The sequence below is a fragment of the Pinus tabuliformis genome, chromosome 2_1 (genome assembly GCF_031772625.1).
Source record: "Pinus tabuliformis cultivar Carrire ecotype Pingquan chromosome 2_1, CPIR1, whole genome shotgun sequence".
Classification (NCBI taxonomy): domain Eukaryota; kingdom Viridiplantae; phylum Streptophyta; class Pinopsida; order Pinales; family Pinaceae; genus Pinus; species Pinus tabuliformis.
This window is the reverse complement of record NC_142299.1, coordinates 483,485,878-483,504,466: the sequence shown is the minus strand read 5'-3', so window position 1 is coordinate 483,504,466 and position 18,589 is coordinate 483,485,878.

Below are 18,589 nucleotides of genomic sequence, written 5' to 3'. Positions count from 1 at the left end.
CATTTTAAGGACATTGGGTTAAGTGATGTCTTAATGTACAATTATCTCTCGTGCCGATAATTTTCTGGGGAAAAGGACCATTCATTAAATCTCGTAGAGATTCTTTGCTACTATGCACTCTCTTGTAGTTGATTCATCCATAATCTTTCTTTGGTTTTGTGTGCTAGCTCCAAATTGTCTCCTCTAGCGTCCCTCATTTAACTATGGGGTCAGAAAAGTAAGCCTCCACACTCATATCTTGTACTTACATTGGCTCTTGTTTGTGTTTTTCCTTCAGAGGCACCCTATTTCTTCTTATTTTTCTCCTTTTCTCTCAACATCATGTTTCTAAGCTTGGGGCTTATATATGTGCCTTGATGGCTCCCCCCCCTTTTAGCAGTGTGTCCAATGGGGAATTAACCAGTTCTCAATTTAAATTTTGTGCTTTGTCTCCAATTATGCCTCACTAGAGAGCTCAATGTCGAAGAGTTGTTGCATATTATGTGTCAAGGGGAGGCTCAAGAAATCACTTTAGAGTGGATTCCTTTGCTTAATTTTTTGGGAGAAAGCTTGGGTATTCATCCAAAGGGAACTTAGTGATGATTAATGGGAAATTTTAGGGAAAAGGGGATGCCTCTCAGATTCTGGGATTGATATTGATGTCAAAGCATGGATCCTATTGTAGTTTCTACAAAACCCTCCAAAATTGCCTACCTTCAAATTTTTTAGCCTCCTTATGATCATGCCATATTTATCTTCAATCCATTAAGTTCATGCTCAGTCATGTTGTCTAAGTGTTCATGTCTTCCTTAGGGAATTCTAAGTGTCAGTCTACTTGCTTTCACTTACCCAACTCTTGATGTCTTCATAAGCACACATGCCAAGATAGGTTAAGTGCACTTCATAGCGATAGTGTTGTGCACTCTTTTTTAGTAGTGATTGCACAACCCTTGCTGAAATCCATTACAAAACCCTTGCTAATAGCCATTGTGCAGTCCTTGCCAACAATAATTGTTCAGTTCCCTGTGACAGTGATTGTGTAGTTCCCACTATTAGCGTAAGGGAATTCTTTATAGGTAGTTATTGTGTACCCCTTGTTGACAGTGATAGTGTACTTCTTTAAATCCAATATCATCACACCTCTTAAAGGTAATGAACTAACTCTTGACTCCAAGTTTCCTAGCATGCACTAAGCACCCTCACAAATCATAACCCTAAATGCATGTCTTCTCTCTATATATAAAGAGTATAGCCCAGATCTCATCTCAAATTCATCTTTCACTTTTGAGCTCTTCGCAATTTTTGAGCATAAGGAGCATTCTCTCACTCATGGTTGCAGGTGTGCCATAATATGGGTGAGTTTCTCAACTATCACTTTTTCTTTCACATCTATCATTTTCACTTGCTCTTTCTTTTTCAAGTGTCACTTTTTCCTTCTTTCATTCTTGCATGTGTCACTTTTGTTTTTTTTGTGTTTTCGCATGTGTTTCTTTCACTCTTGCAAGTGTTGCTTTCACTTGCTTTAACATATCCTAAGAGAATCTTGGCACATCTTGTGGAGGTAGCTCCAATGCACTCTCTTACACTATCTGATGTTATCTATCATAATAACATGTAGACACTCTCCCATAGCATATGACATATTTTGATTGCAGTCAATACTTGTGTCGTAAAGGCTTACATCCTAACTATCACACTTGAAGATAAGTGTCATTTTAACATAGCTTCAATGTATGCATATTTATTTTGGGCATTGTGAATATCCTTCACATGAGTTTGATTTTGAATTTGTGTGTGATCATGTTTGGGGCCCGTTTGTATGCTCTTACTCTCTCCTTCTTGTCTCCCTAATCCAACACTTAGTCAATTTTTGTATCCTTCCTTGTCCTCATATCATGCATAAGTTATGAACACCTTTAATATTCAATCAAGTGATGAGAAATTTTTTCACTTTCAAGCCTCATTCATGAGCCTCTTTCTACTTACACTTTCCCTCTGCACCCATCTTGAGGACATTTACCTTCACATTATGCATTGTGCATCCCTAGAGCACAGTCAATCAACGCTTACTGCTTACACTTTCCCACTGCACAAATCCTTGATCAACCCTACCTTCTATTATGTATTGATCACTCCTAATAGTGAGGTATCCTTTAACCCCTTACAATTGTAACCTATGCAATACTAATTCCTCCCTTCCTTCATTGCACATTGAGCATTCCTAGGGCATAATAATTCAATTTGTTATTGATTACACTTCTCCTTTGTGAAATGTGTTAATCAGACTTTCCTTCATTTCACATTGTGCAGTCCTAGTGGATATTAAGGTCATTCCTTGGCCCTTGCATTATTGACCTGCGTAATCCCCACAACCTCCTCCTACATAAACGTGCATTACACAATCACTGTGCCCAAACTTGTCACCCTTGTCTCCTGGACTTGCCCACTGCAAAAATTGTTTCCTCTCCCACTTCTCATTACACAATGCACACTTCCAACACTCAAGCCTCCATCCATTGCCTCATGAATCTAGCATCTCCACCCAAGAATGCCCCTCTCTAAGTCTTTGTGTGATGATGCACCATCATATTCAACACCTCACATGAGAAAACAAAGATAAAAAAAAGTGACCTTGGGGATTGATGTTGTCTTGTCATGGGTGAACTTCATTTTCAAGTGATATCATCCTATCATGGAAAGATGATGCTCAAGGAGGTCAATAAGAAGAGGTTCCAAAGAGGACACTGGTGGAGATAAGACATAAATATTCTATCATGAATCATTAAAGGAATCTCAGACCACGATAGAGATATTGAAACCCATGTTGACTTAGAAGGTGTTGTCAGTCACTACATTATGAGTTTTGAGTTGATCAAAGTTCCCAAAGAGTAGTGAAGTTTGAAGCCATATTCTAGGCCACAAAATCACTCAAGACCAAATTGGATCCTCTCCATTTCATAGTGATTTGAACAAGATTTCCAATGGTATATAGAAGTTTGAAAATGGACTCATGGATCATAAGTTAGAGCAGGTTAAAGATAACCCTTTTAAGGCCACAAAACAAAGGAGAAACGGTTAAGGGTCAGGCTCATCGAAAATCGCAAATCGGGGCTTACTGAAGCACCGCCAAAGAGGAAGACATCAAAAGTTGCGATCGAATGATCGTCGATATTGCAAATCACATATCAGAAGGTCTGGTCCATTGGCTTATCAGGCATATCGGCGGGTCATGACGTAGAGCGCTGAAATCGCATATCGGCGATCAAAGGCACAAAGGGGTGGCACACGAGCACTTGGCCATGGAAATCATCGATCTCCGATATCACAAATCCCATATCGCTGTGACTAGGCTTATCGGCAATCGGCGAGCCCCGGGAGTTCATCGCAATTCGCAAATTGGTGGATCAGCGGGGGTACCACTCTAAAAGCCTTGCAATATCATGATTTTGTGATAATAGTGTAAAGCACCGAAAGGGACGAAATAAAAGATTAACAAAGAAAAGCAAAAAAAACCAAGGGAAGGTGGTCCCTTTCTCTCTCCTCTAGGGGGGACACGTGGCGGAATGTGGTTGGTTCCGCATATCAGATTTCTCGCAGATTGGCGATCGGTGATGTTGAACGGAACTGGGGTTAAATAGGCCGCAATGTGGGGAAGCACCGATATAATCTTAAATCACCGAGGAAGGCCAAGAAACTTTAACAAAGAAAATCAATGCAAAAGCAGGGACATGTGAGCCTTTTTCTCTCTCCTCCAGGGGTCCACGTGGAAAAATATCGTTGGTCCTTATGAATCCACATGGAAGCTGATGTCATCCTAACATGGTAGTACAGAGGACATGCGGCATGCAGATTCGTCATTTTCAAGGGTCCTATGGGGGAATTTTCGGGTGACATGTGGTAGTGATGATGTCACCCATCGCAAATCGTATATCAATGATCACAAAATTTAAGGCCCTCCTCCACCATAGTCCCTCCATGCTTGTGATTGTGATATGTGCGGATCACCATGGATGCGATATTTTATTTGTCATATCATATGAATACTTCACGTCAAGATAGTCGGCCTGCGCTATGAAAAGAGGTGAAGGGGTTTATCTCTCCCGACTTGCAATTGCAATACGCGAGGACCCTCCCAGATGCGATATATTATGTGTTATAACTTATGAGGATTTAGCGTTCGGACAATTGGCCAGCACTGTGAAAGGAGGTAAAGAGGCTTCCTCTCCCATGTTGCGAATGCGATACCTCGGGTGCACCTAATCCTGTAGATCGATGATCACAATGTCAAGGGGAAATGTTAAAGGTAAAATGTTATAAGTCGCCGGTATGCGGGATTTCATATAATAAAGGGAAAAGCCCCTTGATAGGTAGTTCAATGGCCCTAGTGCCTGAGGACTAAGCACCTAGTCATAGCTCCCAGTCACATGAAGGAAAAGGGGTTCAATCATAAGGGGCCAAGGGGGATCGAAATTCGCCTGTTTCATGAGGTTATAGTGAGAAGGGCCAGCACAGGAAAGTCATCTGTATTACACCGTGAGTGCATTATCAGGCATATCAAGGCGTTGATAGTGTTTTTCAAAGATTTAAAGGCGTGATGGGTTGGTAGCTGTGGTTTTTAAGAAAACATATTGTGCATTCAAACTTGACATGGGCTGATCTAGAAAGGCCCATTGTGACACGGAATCATGGTCGGTGCTGACAGGAGTGAAAAGCGACTTAGTAACTCAAGAGGATTTAATTATCAAGCATGGTGTCCCATATATAGGGAAGACAAAGTACCGCCCTAGGGTCTCCTGCTTCAGTACTGCTACGTGGGATTGATGGCGCCCACTCCCAGCTTTAAAGAATGAATGGTTCAAGCAGTAAAGGTAGAAGTGAAAGGAGTCAGTTAAAGCAACACAGGAGGCCACACATAGAGTGAACTACAACTTGAAGCAAAGGTGATCACAGGGATGGCCACAAAGATATTTTATTTACATTTCCATCTGATTGTTTACTTATTTATTGTCTTGTAATGTGCCTCCTTTAAATGAGGCAATTAATTTTGCAATGTTTTTGGGCCACAGAGTCATTCCTGGCTGAGAGAGCTAGTCAACCTCACAGCTGAGACTCGACCAAAGATATTTTTGTTGTAATGAATTTCCATGCTCCCCTCTCCAGATAAATAAGGGGAAGCAACACTTAACAAAGGTTCAGAAATCCTAAAGAAAAATCTACATGTTATTTTTAGGTTGTATAACATCATAATACATATCTTTGTGAATATGGAGAAATGATGGTGATTCACCCTTCAAGTATTACAATATGTTATCCCTCTATTAAAACCCATTATGTTCATGTTTCTTCTCTGAATTCATGCAATCATAGCTGCTAGAAATATTTCAAACTTCTTCATAGATTCATTTGTATAGATATGCCACAGATATGTTAATGCATGTGCTTTTAAGTTCCTCACAGATTCATTTGTATCAACATTGTTAATGCATGTGGCTGTATGTATTATTGAAATTATATATTTAAATTTATGCTAGATGAATCATAACATTCAGTCCCTCTCTTATCCATTACATCTACTTGTAACTCAAATAAGTATAGAAATTCTTAATGCCTCAAGCTTTGTGTGTTAAGTGTAGAATTCTTGATGCTTTAAGCTCTACGTGATGAGTTGCTATTTCTCCTTATCTTCTCTCATTTTCCATACAAAATATTATTAAACTGTAAGTCCTTGAACCACTCGGCCTCCACTGTTTCATGCATATATTTATGTGATTTGTACATGTGAGGAAATACCCTAAATTTATGTCTTACTCCTTTATATGAATGAACCAACTCATTCTCTTATATATGTGTGTGTATGTGTGTGCATGCGCGTGAGGTATCCCTTTTACTGAGAATCATTTGAGACACTCCAAATCTAGATGTGCCCAAGCACTGGTCTTGTAAGAAATCTGAGGCTGTCTCTGGGAGCTACAACATCTTCTGGTGTTGTTGCCGGGGAATGTATTGAAGTATTTTTTCCCTTGGGATACGACAAGTTGAGCACTCTTTGTGTAGGTGAGCAAAGTATGTTCTAATTGCATCTGCATCACCTTGGCAACTCCACAAACCCCATTATCATTTATCACCCTAGCTTTTGAAGGGCCTCACACTAGCTTAGATACATCTTAGCAGAAAGCCCCGTTTGTATTTGACCCAGAAAAAATATTTTTCAGGAAATTCTAGAAAGAGAAAACTCCCCCTTCCTATGCTACCATCTCATCAGCCTTTGTAGCCTCCTCATCCAACTCTCAGCCCGTTGTTGCTCACTACTTAGGACTTACTCCTAATACCATGACATACCCTATTACTAGTTTAGCCACTCCTACCACTGTTTTTTGGGCCAAGTGTCTTAGGAAAGTCTCAATCCCCCTCCATTAATCCAGATTGCTCTTCCAGGTTTTTTTCTAAATAAGTATGAACCTCTTAATTTACCTCAGCCTCCAAGTGCTATGCCCAAGAGCTACCTCAAGCTTCTACTTGGGTTCAATGGGGAAGATGACAACACTACGCAGAGGCACATTGAGACCTTTTGTGCCTTTGTTGAGAACCTTAACATGGAACAACTTGATGTGGTCATGAGACTTTTTGTATAGTCCCTTGATGGAGAAGCTAGAAAATGGTTCAGGGCCCTACCCAATGCCTCCATCACTACTTGGGAGGAACTTGAAAACTCTTTCACACAAAAATGGGGTGAAAAGAGAAATCATGAGTACCTCCTCGCAAAGTTTAATGCCATAAATAAGAAGCTAAAAGAGGATATCTTAGAGTTTATAAAAAGGTTCAATAAGCAGTACAATAACCTGCCAGCTGATATAAAGCCTCCTCTAGTTGTTGCTCGAGTAGCTTTCTTGGGAGCTTTTGAATCTGACTTTGGATTTACTTTGAGGGAAAGGAAGTATCTCACTCTATATCAACTCCAGATTGATGCAATTGAGGTGGAAGTGAATTTCACCTTAGCAGGAAATTCAAGGGGAAAGAAAGAACCTATCGAGAATAAAAGGGAAAAATAAGAGGCATCCTCCTCTGGACAAGATAGAGAATCATTAGACCCGAAGTGGGACGAATTGGACAAACTCATCAGTAGTTTATCATAGAAGGTGGAAAAGCTTGAAATTGAGAACAAGAGCCTCTCCAAACAGAATTCTAAAGTCAACAATCGAGGTTATAACCTGTAGTATAGAAGATCTCCATTACAAATACTTCCAAGGGAAGGAAAGGAACAACTCGATCATATCCCTCATCCTATATATTTTGAAGATGATCCCGATGAGAAATTGTCGGATACATAGGAGATGCAGGGAAATCTGTATTCTACTTTTTTTGAAGAAGAACATGAGAATATGGCTCACCATGAGGCCAGTCATGATAGAGAAGCAGCTGCAGAAGAGGAAGATATAGGTTATTATTGCAAATAGTTCGTAGATTTCGTGCAAGTACAACCCCAATGTAAATATAATATAAGATCTTCAAAGAAGAGGTCAAGAGAACTAGGGAAAAAAGAGGGAACTTCTCCCCAAGTTATTCCTCCAATACCAGACAAAGGGAAAGGTAAGCTAAATCCTGACCCTTCCAAGATAAAAGTCTCTGCAAATAAGGAAAGAAATAGTTCTGAGGGACACACAGAAAAGGAGGCACCTGTTCTGCTGAAAACTGCCAATGGGAAGGAAGAAGGAACAAAGCCAGGAGGTACAGAAAAAGTCCAACCCACATTCAATCTCTAGAAGGAGCTTGAAAAGGTAAAAATTCATGTTCCTCTAACTGAGCTTCTAAAGTAGCCTAATTATAAATCTCAAGTCTCTCAATTCATGCATCCACCTACTTCAGCACCAACTCATGATAGTTTAAACCTCCAAGAGGAGAGGCCAATGGTTGTTTTTGGGCCACATGTGGAAGAGCTTGATCCTTCTACTGCACCCTTCTACATGACCCTAGTAATCCATGACCTCTTACTACATAATTGCATGTTGGATTCCGGAGCCTCACACAACCTCATGCCATTGACAATGATGGAACAACTAGACTTGGAGATCACCAGACCATACAAGGACCTATACTCCTTTGACTCTACGAGAGTCAAGTGCTTAGGGATGATAAAGGATCTGGTGGTAAATCTAGCTCATATCCTTGTGATGAGTGTGGTAATGGACATAGTGGTGGCCAATATTGCTCCTCGATTCAACATGCTCTTATCTAGATCTTGGGGTTCCAAGGTGGGGGGCTCTATCAAGTTAGATATGACTTATGCCATTATTCCCACTTTTTGAGGCAAGCAAAGGAAGCTGTACCGAGAATCCAGGTTTGTAAAAATTGTGACCCCAGCTAAAGGCTCATAAAACTCCCCAGTGCATGGGAAGGATATTGACCTCTCCTGCCTATTCCTAGAAGAAGATGAGACCTTCCTAGAGGAAACATCAGTACATCTAACAACGAAGTCAGAACACCAACAAACAAATGAAAACAAAGGATGGAAATTATACTTTGACGGAGAAAACTTAAAAGAGGGAAATGGAGCTGGAGTGTTGTTGGTATCTTTGGAGGGTAGCCTAATACCCCTCCATTCAAACTAGAGTTTGAGGTGACCAACAATGTGGCAGAGTATGAAGCATTTCTCCTTGGGTTAAGTATGAATGCCTAATAGTCTATGAAGACTCTGAGTTGATCGTAAGGCGGATTAGAAATCAATGTCTGGCCAAACACTCGAAACTCAGGACGTACCAAAATAAAGTGTGGGATCTAATTGATATTTCTTCCTTGTCTTTAATATCCAATTTATTCCCAGGTGTTATGAGAATAAGTCCCCTAGGGTTTTGGGTCAGAACCCCAACATAGCAAGAGCAATCTACAGCAAGAAACACGCATACAACTCAGGCAACATGCTTAAATAAACAAACTATGTATGGATGAACATACACGGATGTCCTTCGTTTGGGTAGTTCCAACAAGGTTTAGACCCTCTGCAACTAAAGATGATCTTTGAATCTGCAAATCAACCAATCCGAACATACATAGAAACATATAGATAAAGCACTTTAATGAAATCAACTTTATATCATATAAGTAAGATGATTAGTTATACATTCAAATGACATTCATACGTGAGTTACAACAACATCTGATGCATAAACAAGGTCAATCTCAGGAACAAGACAACATTTATTTTTATTGTAGAAAACTATAATAAACATGGAAAGAGTTCACCCGAGTCTTCTTCTTCCGACTCCAAGTAGAACCGTCCTCCACGTCCGTCCAGTCCCAGTCTTCAACAAGCTCCTTCCATAACCAATACCATGATATCTCAAGAAAGTGGGAGAATATCAACACCTAAGGAAACAAGGGTTTCCTGAACTTGGGGAAGTGCTTGAAGCATAGGGATACTTTAGACTTGGTCAAGGGATAATCTCAGTATAGTAATTCTATCTCTTCTCTCCTCCTTAAGGCCTTCCCATAGAAGTATTATTTATACTTCTCCCAATTAGTTTTTTAGTTGGGAAACAGTTGGGAACAGTTGGGCCACGGGCACTAGGAGGTAATCAACAGGTAAAACCCGTGAACTCCACCCATAGTTAAGGAAATTTAATTTTTTTAAGTGTTTTAACACATATATGTGGGTTGGGTATTGACTAACCCGCGTGTACACACTTTTATCACAGGGCAAAGTAGCGTACAGGGAGTAAAACATTGTTTTTTAAAATATTTGGACTAAGTCTGGAAGGAGGGGTTGCCCTAGGCCATAAACCAAGCATCACAAATACCAAGGGTGATATTTGGAGCTATAACAGATCCCCCATAATATATGAGGTTAGAAGGGATACATGATGGCCGAAATGTATTAAGTATATGGAAAGGAAACCTGTTGAAACTAAGAATGACTTCACCAGATTTCAGCTTGCCAAGCCATCAAAAGAAGATCAGAAAGAAACAACTATCTGAGGTGGGCATACCCATGCTCAGAGAAATTAAAGCATGTCCACATATCAAGTACAAGCAGATCCACAATGTATAAGAGTATAAAGAACCAAAATTACATAATGGATCATTTGATCGTGATCGAACAAGTACATGTCAGAATATCACATATAAGAAGATGATCAATGAAGCTGAAAGATGAAGTTGATCACTGATGTCAAAAACTGATCCCAATAGTACCAAATGAACATGATGGAAAAATATGATACTACATCGCAACTCAGATGCCAGCATATAAGATGTCATTGTGGAGGATTTGCAACATATAATGTGGATGGTGTCAACTAGCAACAACAGGGGCAACTGACAAGTGAACCAAAGAATGCTGATGCAACCCGAGGTCTTCATGGATTTCCGCGGTACATTTCTACACAATGGGAATAAATGATCTGAAGTCGACCATGTAAGAAATCATTTGATTACCGGTCATTGATGTATATTGCTAACAAACACGAGACTACTCATTGATAATGATAATGATAATGAGAGTCAAGGTACCCAGTACAATCTAACAAGTGCAAATAAATGAGTTGAAGTCCAACACCTGGAAGAATCTATCAATCAGGGGACAATGATGATTTCCCACTGTCGATAGTGAAGGATCTACCACTAATGACTGCAAACCCCAAGGTACTGCCAAATGGACTCTAGATCTTTACCCCAGAGCAATGAATCGTAGTCGATAGGAAAAGATCCGCTAGAAGGAAGGAATTAAGGAATCCTTCATCAATCTAGTGCGAGTGTAACCCGTAGGCCAATAATGTGGAAGGAATCGGACAAAAAAGATGTAGTAACCCAACTGAAGCATGTTTCCGGTGTACACAAGATGTAGCTAGTGCATGATAGAAACCCTCTGAACCAACCAATAATGAAAGCTGACACAGAGGCGAGGAATCCACCAATAGGGTCAAATGGAAACCAAGGCACTACACGAATCCTAATGTGTGATAATGAAAGCTGATGTTGAACACAAGGGAAACCACTCAGTCAAAGACCCATGATATTGATCGATTCTGAGCACAAGGTGACCTATCAATAATGAAAATAGGGCCAGGGTGTGGCTCTAGGCCTGCCCTCAGAGCAATATGTCATCATCGATAAGGACAAGACCCGCCAGCAAGAAGTCAATGGAGACCTTCTCAAATCAGCACAAGCAAAGGACCAATATAACTGATGTGATGAAAAACAAGACACTAACAACCAGGGATGGCCGACTGAAAAATAGGTCAAAATACACTGCAGAGAGGCCGACTCAGGTTTACTTCCCTTGAATAAAAGCATGTCTCAATGATGCTTATGTGGCAGCATATGATAACTCTATATAAGTTCGTCATGCAGGAGGCACGAGCGAACTCTCCATATGATTGGAAGAGATAACCAATCGGAGGAGAACTGACTCAATAACAAGGTTAACTTGTACCTAAGTCAAACTGAATCCCGCCCAAAATGGAGGAGAGACTTTCTTTTGAGTGAGTTGTTCAAGGGAGACACAACTGACTCTAGCTGCCAACAATATATGGAAATGTTGTCCCGTTCCTGCTCTTTTTTGGAATATGTAATTTTTTTTGTCTTTTTCTTTAAGCTGAAAAAAGAATAAAAGAATGCTATAGTACAGTGGAAAGAATGAGTGTCAGTGAAACAGATGATCTAGTTCCTGGGATGGGAATAATCCTATGATCAATGCAGGGAGGCGAAACCGGTCAAGGACACTCAAAGGGATGTTCCTTCCATGGATCAAAGGGTGTGTCAAGTTGCAGAAGCTAAGTGATTGCAAGTTTGAGTTTGTAGAAGACATGGTCAAATAAGTGGCTTAAACATGAGTCCAAGTGAAGCTGGCTCAAGTCCAAAAGGTGAAAATAGTCAAAATGCAATGCAATAGTACAACTCAACACAAAGGAGCCTCTAGGGTATAAGGCTAGAACGAAGTGAAGAAGCAAAGAGAAATGAGTCTTCAAAAGCATGGGTGCCAAGTGACAACAAGGCACTATCTAGGGCACCCATGATAAGGTAGTCTCTACCACACAAGTCATGATACTTCTAAGCAATGAGAAGGTTCTGCACCATAACTTGGTGGGGTCGATCCTAAGGCCAAAATGGGAAAGGAAACTGATAAGTGCACAATGAAGGTGAAAACCTAACCTATATGCCAATTTCGAGAACCAATACCTGTCCGAACGGATCAACCATAACAATTTCCAAAGGATAAATCTTCCAAGTTCTGTAAACATAAATAGGAACACTAGACAAGAAGTTAGTACATCCCACATATAAACTTCATATAAAATCTTGTGTTATAGAATGAAAAACTTGAAAATGTGTACCTTATATATACAATATGGTATAGGGAACCACACAACCTTGCAGCTTACGCATAATATTTCTTCTGGACAAACCCCTTGCAAGGCTCAGGCCAATGACTCCTTTGGTAGTCAAAACTCATGGCTTCAAAGAGTTCCTCCTGTGAAGGCAAATCAAGTTCTCAGAAATCATGAGAACTATAAGGATCAAAAGAGGGAATTAAGGGGTCCCATGTCCCTATAGGAAGAATCTCCTAGTCAACTGCCAGGACCAAGTCCCAAGAAGGAGAATAATAAGTCAAAGGATCCCTCTCAGAAGCGATTGAACATTGAGGATTTAATAGCACATAATTCACCCGTGGCTGGGTAGAGTCTACTTGAACACTTGGAACAAACCAAGGGGTATTTTGCAGTAAATTCGAATTAGGGTGGTGATTATCAGATGCAAGCTGATCAATAGTGACAATATTCCATTAATGAGGAAAGCACATCACTCGAAAAAGTGAAGACACCACAACATTCATAGCATAGTCATAATCATGCCCAAGTAGCATGTTAAAGTCTAAAGGGCTATCAACCACCATCATGTCAATTAAGATAGTATTCCCACCTAAAGTAATAGGAAATTGAGGAAGAACACCCATAGATTCACCGGGTCTTCTATTATAGGCTAACAATTGACTTTGAGTTTTCAACAACTTTGGGGAACCCAAATATTTCCAAGTCAAAGAGGATATAATACTTGCAGAGGATCCTTCATCCACCATACATCGATAGACATTTGTGGAATTAACTCTGACCTTTATTTGGAAAGGTGCAGCAGAAGGAAGACGAGGCTCGACAAGACTATCCCAATCAAAGGAGACACTCATAGAACTTGGAGGGGGCACATTCGAAGAAACCAGAATGATCCCTATACCAGAAGACTCTGTACTAGAAATCAAACAGAATCTTTTGCTAGGCACTTCACCCCCCAAAAAAGGAGTGTAATCAGCCTAAGATTGCACTGGTTCAACCACATTATCAACCAATGGTTGATGGGACTGTTGAGAAACCATATCAGATCCAGGAGTAGAAGAACTTTTAGATTCAGACCATACCCTTTGTACCTCTAGAATACCAAGGCACAAATAAGTAAGATGGTGTCCCTTGCATATCTTACAAGGGAACTTAGGTTTAAAACTTCTACGTCTAGGTTTCTTATCAACATCCATTCCGCTAACGTGACTAGCAGTGGTTTGCGGAGAGTCCTGAACATGACTTGCAGAGGTCAGTGACTCTTTGCTAGTATGACTTGCAATGACTAGACTTATGCCCCCAGCATGACTTGCAGCGACTGAAGGTTCATCTCCAATGTGACTAGCAGAGGTTGAAGATGAATTGCTAGTATGACTTGCAGTGACTAGACTTGTGCCCCCAACATGACTTGCAGCGGCTGAAGGTTCATCTCCAACATGACTAGCAGAGGTTGATGATGAATTTCTAGTATGACTTGTAGTGACTAGACTTGTGCCCCCATCATGACTTGCAGCAGCCAAAGGCTCATCTCCAACATGAGTAGTAGAGGTTGATGATGAATGGATAGAATTCTTCTTCTTCTTTGTCTTCCTCTTTCTCCTCTTTTTAGATCTCTTATTACAAGAAGGAGGAGAAAGAGGAATCCTAGAATTCTCTTTAAAAGAAGATGAACAATTAACATCCATGCGATGCCCTTGAAATAAAGCATTCATCTGAGAAGCTTCAATAACATTAGGAATATTCGGAGTGGACCACAACCAAACTGGTAGTCCAACATTCAATCCAGGAATATTCAAAGTGGCCATCAAGGGAGTACCAATGTTTCCAAAGAAAGGAAAAGCACAAGGATGCCCTTTTGGGAGGGTACCTTGGTTGATTTCCATGGGAATATGGGCCATATCTAACTTATTCGAAGATTCTTCCCTTACGGGAATGTACAAATGACCTTTCAAGGAAGATAGACGCACAATCAAAACCTTTGCCCTTGAGGAGGAAACTTCACAACTTTCGAAAGAAAGAACAAAAGTCTTCCAAAATCAACGGAGTGGTAGGTCAGTCACTCAGAATCTAAAGTCCAAAAGTGACTAGACAAAAATACCTAAAGCCAACTATATACAAGGAGAAAAGAGCACTCAACTATAAAGTCCCTAAAGATACAACCAATCAAGCAACTTCCAAGTATTTTTGCTCTGGGTATCATAGGTAGTTACACTGACCTCCAGACAACAGCCTTTTCCGGTGCAAGCCCCTAAGCTTCGCAAGGGTGCACTCCAGAAGTACTGTTGAACGTGATGCAATGCCAACCTTAGGTGCTACGAGATTCCCCTCCGTGGCCACCTGTGTGGATTCCTAGGATAGGAAACTATGGACACCAAATCGTATCAGAAGTCGAGCGGAACAGTCGTGAGGTAGGATTCGACAAGTAAGAGAGGGGGTATCTCTCGTCCTTATCTTCCCGAACCATCGTGCTTTACTCCCAGTCACGGAGCTTTCCCGGTCTCCCTAATGCTATTTGATTTTGCTCTTTAATCAAACTTGTATGTTTTACAATTTAGAGCAGCCTTGGAGATTTAACTCTCCTCTCGCCTAATCCAAGGTCCTATTAATAAACCTAAACTTGTTGGTGTATTCTGATGACAATACAAAAAAGTTCTAGTTTATTTTATTAAGCACTTGATTTCAAAGGCTGTTCTTTTAAGTCAAGGGATAAATGGGAGTGAAACCAATGATGTGTGTATGACTCAACCGGAATCAATGAAAAAGTAACTACATGAATGCAATCATTTTTTCCTTCGATGAAAAGAGATCTCTACATGGGTTCTACGAAACTTTTATAATGAAAAAACCTTTTCTTTTCTTTTTTTGCAACACACTTCACACACGCAACAACTAAAAAGACTACTAATGCTTTAACAATGCAAACTATCCTAATGCAAGATATAATGAAGATGCAAGATCCTAAATCACTCTAAAAACGAAATCAATTGTTTATAACCATTAATAATCCAACTTAAGTATTGAAGATAATATAAATTTTGAACGCAAAAATGATCTCCAAACAAGAAGGACAGATCGCACAAGATCACAATTCACTTTCAAAAAATGAAAAAGGAACCAAAAACTTGGCTAAAGAAAAGAAAACAATGTTTTTTAAGATCTTTTCTTTTTCAAGAAACAATCAAAACAACTTTTCGAAAGCACTCTAAATGCCACCAAAGACTCAAAGACCGAAATAAGAGCACAAGGAAACTTTGCAAGTCACAAATTCGTCAACGAATAAAAACTTGAACAAAAAAGGCTTCAACTTGCACTAAACGACCAAAAAGGCAGCAAAGAGCTTTAACAAACTAACCAAGAAGTCAGGAAAGAAACACTTTCAAATTTATCAAAAAGAAACTTTCAAAAAGAAAGAAAAGTTGTAAGGCCACAAAATGACGAAAAGCAAAGCAAGTAGACCAATAATCAAGCTTGAAACAAAGATTGAAAACAATATGATGTTTTGGAGGACTAGAACAATCAAGAACCTCTATAAGAAGTCTTGTGTGTCAAAACACAAATCATAAAACTCACTCAAAAGCAAACCTAGGCCAAAAACTTTTCAAAGCGGAAGAGAATTCAAAATAGTAAGCTCACTGAAAAATTAAATTCTTAAGATAGAAACTGACCACTCAGAAACCAAATAGACTAAGAAAAAAATATTTTTGGCAGAAAGATTTGAAAAAAGAATGCAAAAAATGGTATATGTGACTATGTTCCAGCACAGGTGCGTGTAAACACGCTTTTGACAAAAGAAACTCGCGTATACGCGGTTTCGGTTCACAGAAACAAGCGTGTGTACGCTTCTGTAAATAGACAAAGGTGCGTATACTAAGTTTTGCAAGAAAAATAAAAAACAAGGCCTAATAAAAAAGATGAGACTTGAAGTCTGAGTTCCTACAGGAGCAGGCAATACTATCATAGCAAGCAAACCAAGAACTGAGCCCTGATTGACACTGAAAAAACCAAACTAGGAATAACAAGATTTTTATCCCTAGTGGAGTTGCCAATTCTGTTACGGGAATAAGTCCACTGGGGCTTTGGGTTAGAACCCCAATAGAGCAAGAGTAATCTACAACAAGAAACACACATAAAACTTAGGCAACACGCTTAAATAAACAAAATTTGTATGGATGAACATACCTGCATGTCCTTTGTTTGGGTAGCTCCAGCAGGGTCCATACCCTCTGCAATTCTTGATGATCTTCGAATATGCAAATCAACCAATCTGAACATACATAGCAACATATAGATAAAACACTTTAATGAAATCAACTTTATATCATATAAGTAAGATGATTAGTTATACATTCAAATGACATTCATACATGAGTTACATTAACATCTAATGCATAAACAAGGTCAATCTCAAGAACAAGACAACGTTTCTTTTTATTGTAGAAAACTATAATAAACATGGAAAGAGTTCACCTGAGTCTTGTTCTTCGAGCTCCAAGCAGAACTGTCCTCCAGGCCCGTCCAGTCCCAGTCTTCAACAACCTCCTACCATAACCAATACCATGATATCTCAAGCAAGTGGTAGAATATCAAAACTCAAGGAAACAAGGGTTTCCTGAACTTGGGGAAGTGCTTGAAGCACATGGATACTTCAGACTTGGTCAGGGGATAATCTCAGTATAGTAATTCTATCTCTTCTCTCCTCCTTAAGGCCTTCCCATAGAAGTCTTATTTATACTTCTCCCAATTATTTTTTTAGTTGGGAAACAATTGGGAACAGTTGGGCCACATGCACTAGGAGGTAATCAATAGGTAAAACACATGAACTCCGCCCATAGTTAAGGGAATTTAATTTTTTAAAGTGTTTTAACACATATATGCGGGTTGGGTATTGACTAACCCTTGTGTACACACTTTTATCACAGGGTAAAGTAGCGTACAGGGAGTAAAACATTATTTTTTAAAATATTTGGACCAAGTCTAGAAGGAGGGGTTGCCCTAGGCCATAAACCAAGCATCACAAATACCAAGGGTGATATTTGGAGCTATAACACCAGGGAAGGAAATAGAATGGTTGATTCCCTTGTTGTAGTTGCAAGCTGTTTCAGGCCCCCTCAAAATCCACTCCTCAGATATGAGGTAGAAGTTAGATACAGGCCCTCAATACCTAAAAATGTCAAGCACTAGTAGGTATTCGAGGACGACGAGCAAGTGAAACGATTCATAGAAGTCATTGGGGAGTTCGCCCACTCCACCATCGATCAAGAAGAAGAAGAAGCAAATCAAGAAGCCATTTTGTGGAAAGACACAACGGCTGGGCGAAAATTTTTTCAATTGAAAGGGAATACCATCCCTCAAGGACTGGACCCACTGGAAAGGAATTTTAATAAGGACGACATAGTCTCCAAAACAATGGCCCCGGAGATAGATGATCAAGTAGAATACTACAACATCGGCTCAGAGGAGTAACCCCGAATGATCAAGCTATCAAAAGGAATCGCCTTGCAATACAGACAAAGGTATTTAAATCTATTCAAAATTTACAAGGATGTATTTGCTTGGTCTTATGAGGATTTGAAAGCATTTGATACTAACATCATTCAGAATGAGATTCATTTGAAGAGTGGAATAAATCCATGTAAACAGAAACTCAGGTACATAAATCCACTTTTACTCCCCTCCATCGGAAAAGAGGTGAGAAAGATGCTACATGCAAAGATCATAGTACCTTTAAGGTACTCTGAGTGGGTGGCCAACCTAGTCCCTGTCCGGAAAAAGAGCAGAGAAATAATGCTATGCATTGGCTTTCAGATTCTAAACAGGGCGTCGTTTAAAGAAAACTACACATTGCCTAAGATGGATCATATATTGTAGAAGGTGGTTGGCTCAGCCAGAATGTCCATGATGGATGGGTTCTCTGGTTACAACCAGGTGGCAGTCCACCCTGATGATCAAAAGAAAACTTCTTTCACCACCCTGTGGGGAACATTCATGTATGCTCGCATGCCCTTCAGTCTTATTAATGAAAGGGCCACATTTCAAAGAGCCATGGACATCACTTTTGTAGGGGAGAAAGGCAAATTCGTGGTGGTTTATTTAGATGATATCACAACCTTTTCTAAGATTGATGAAGAGCACATTGTCCACTTAAATCTCACCTTTGAGAAATGTAGGAGGTATGGTCTTTCTCAGAATCCTAAAGAATCCCAGTTCGCCCTAAGTGAAGGGAGTCTACTAGGACATATAGTAGTGCGGGAAGGTGTGAAGATTGATCCCAAAGCCATCAACAATATTCC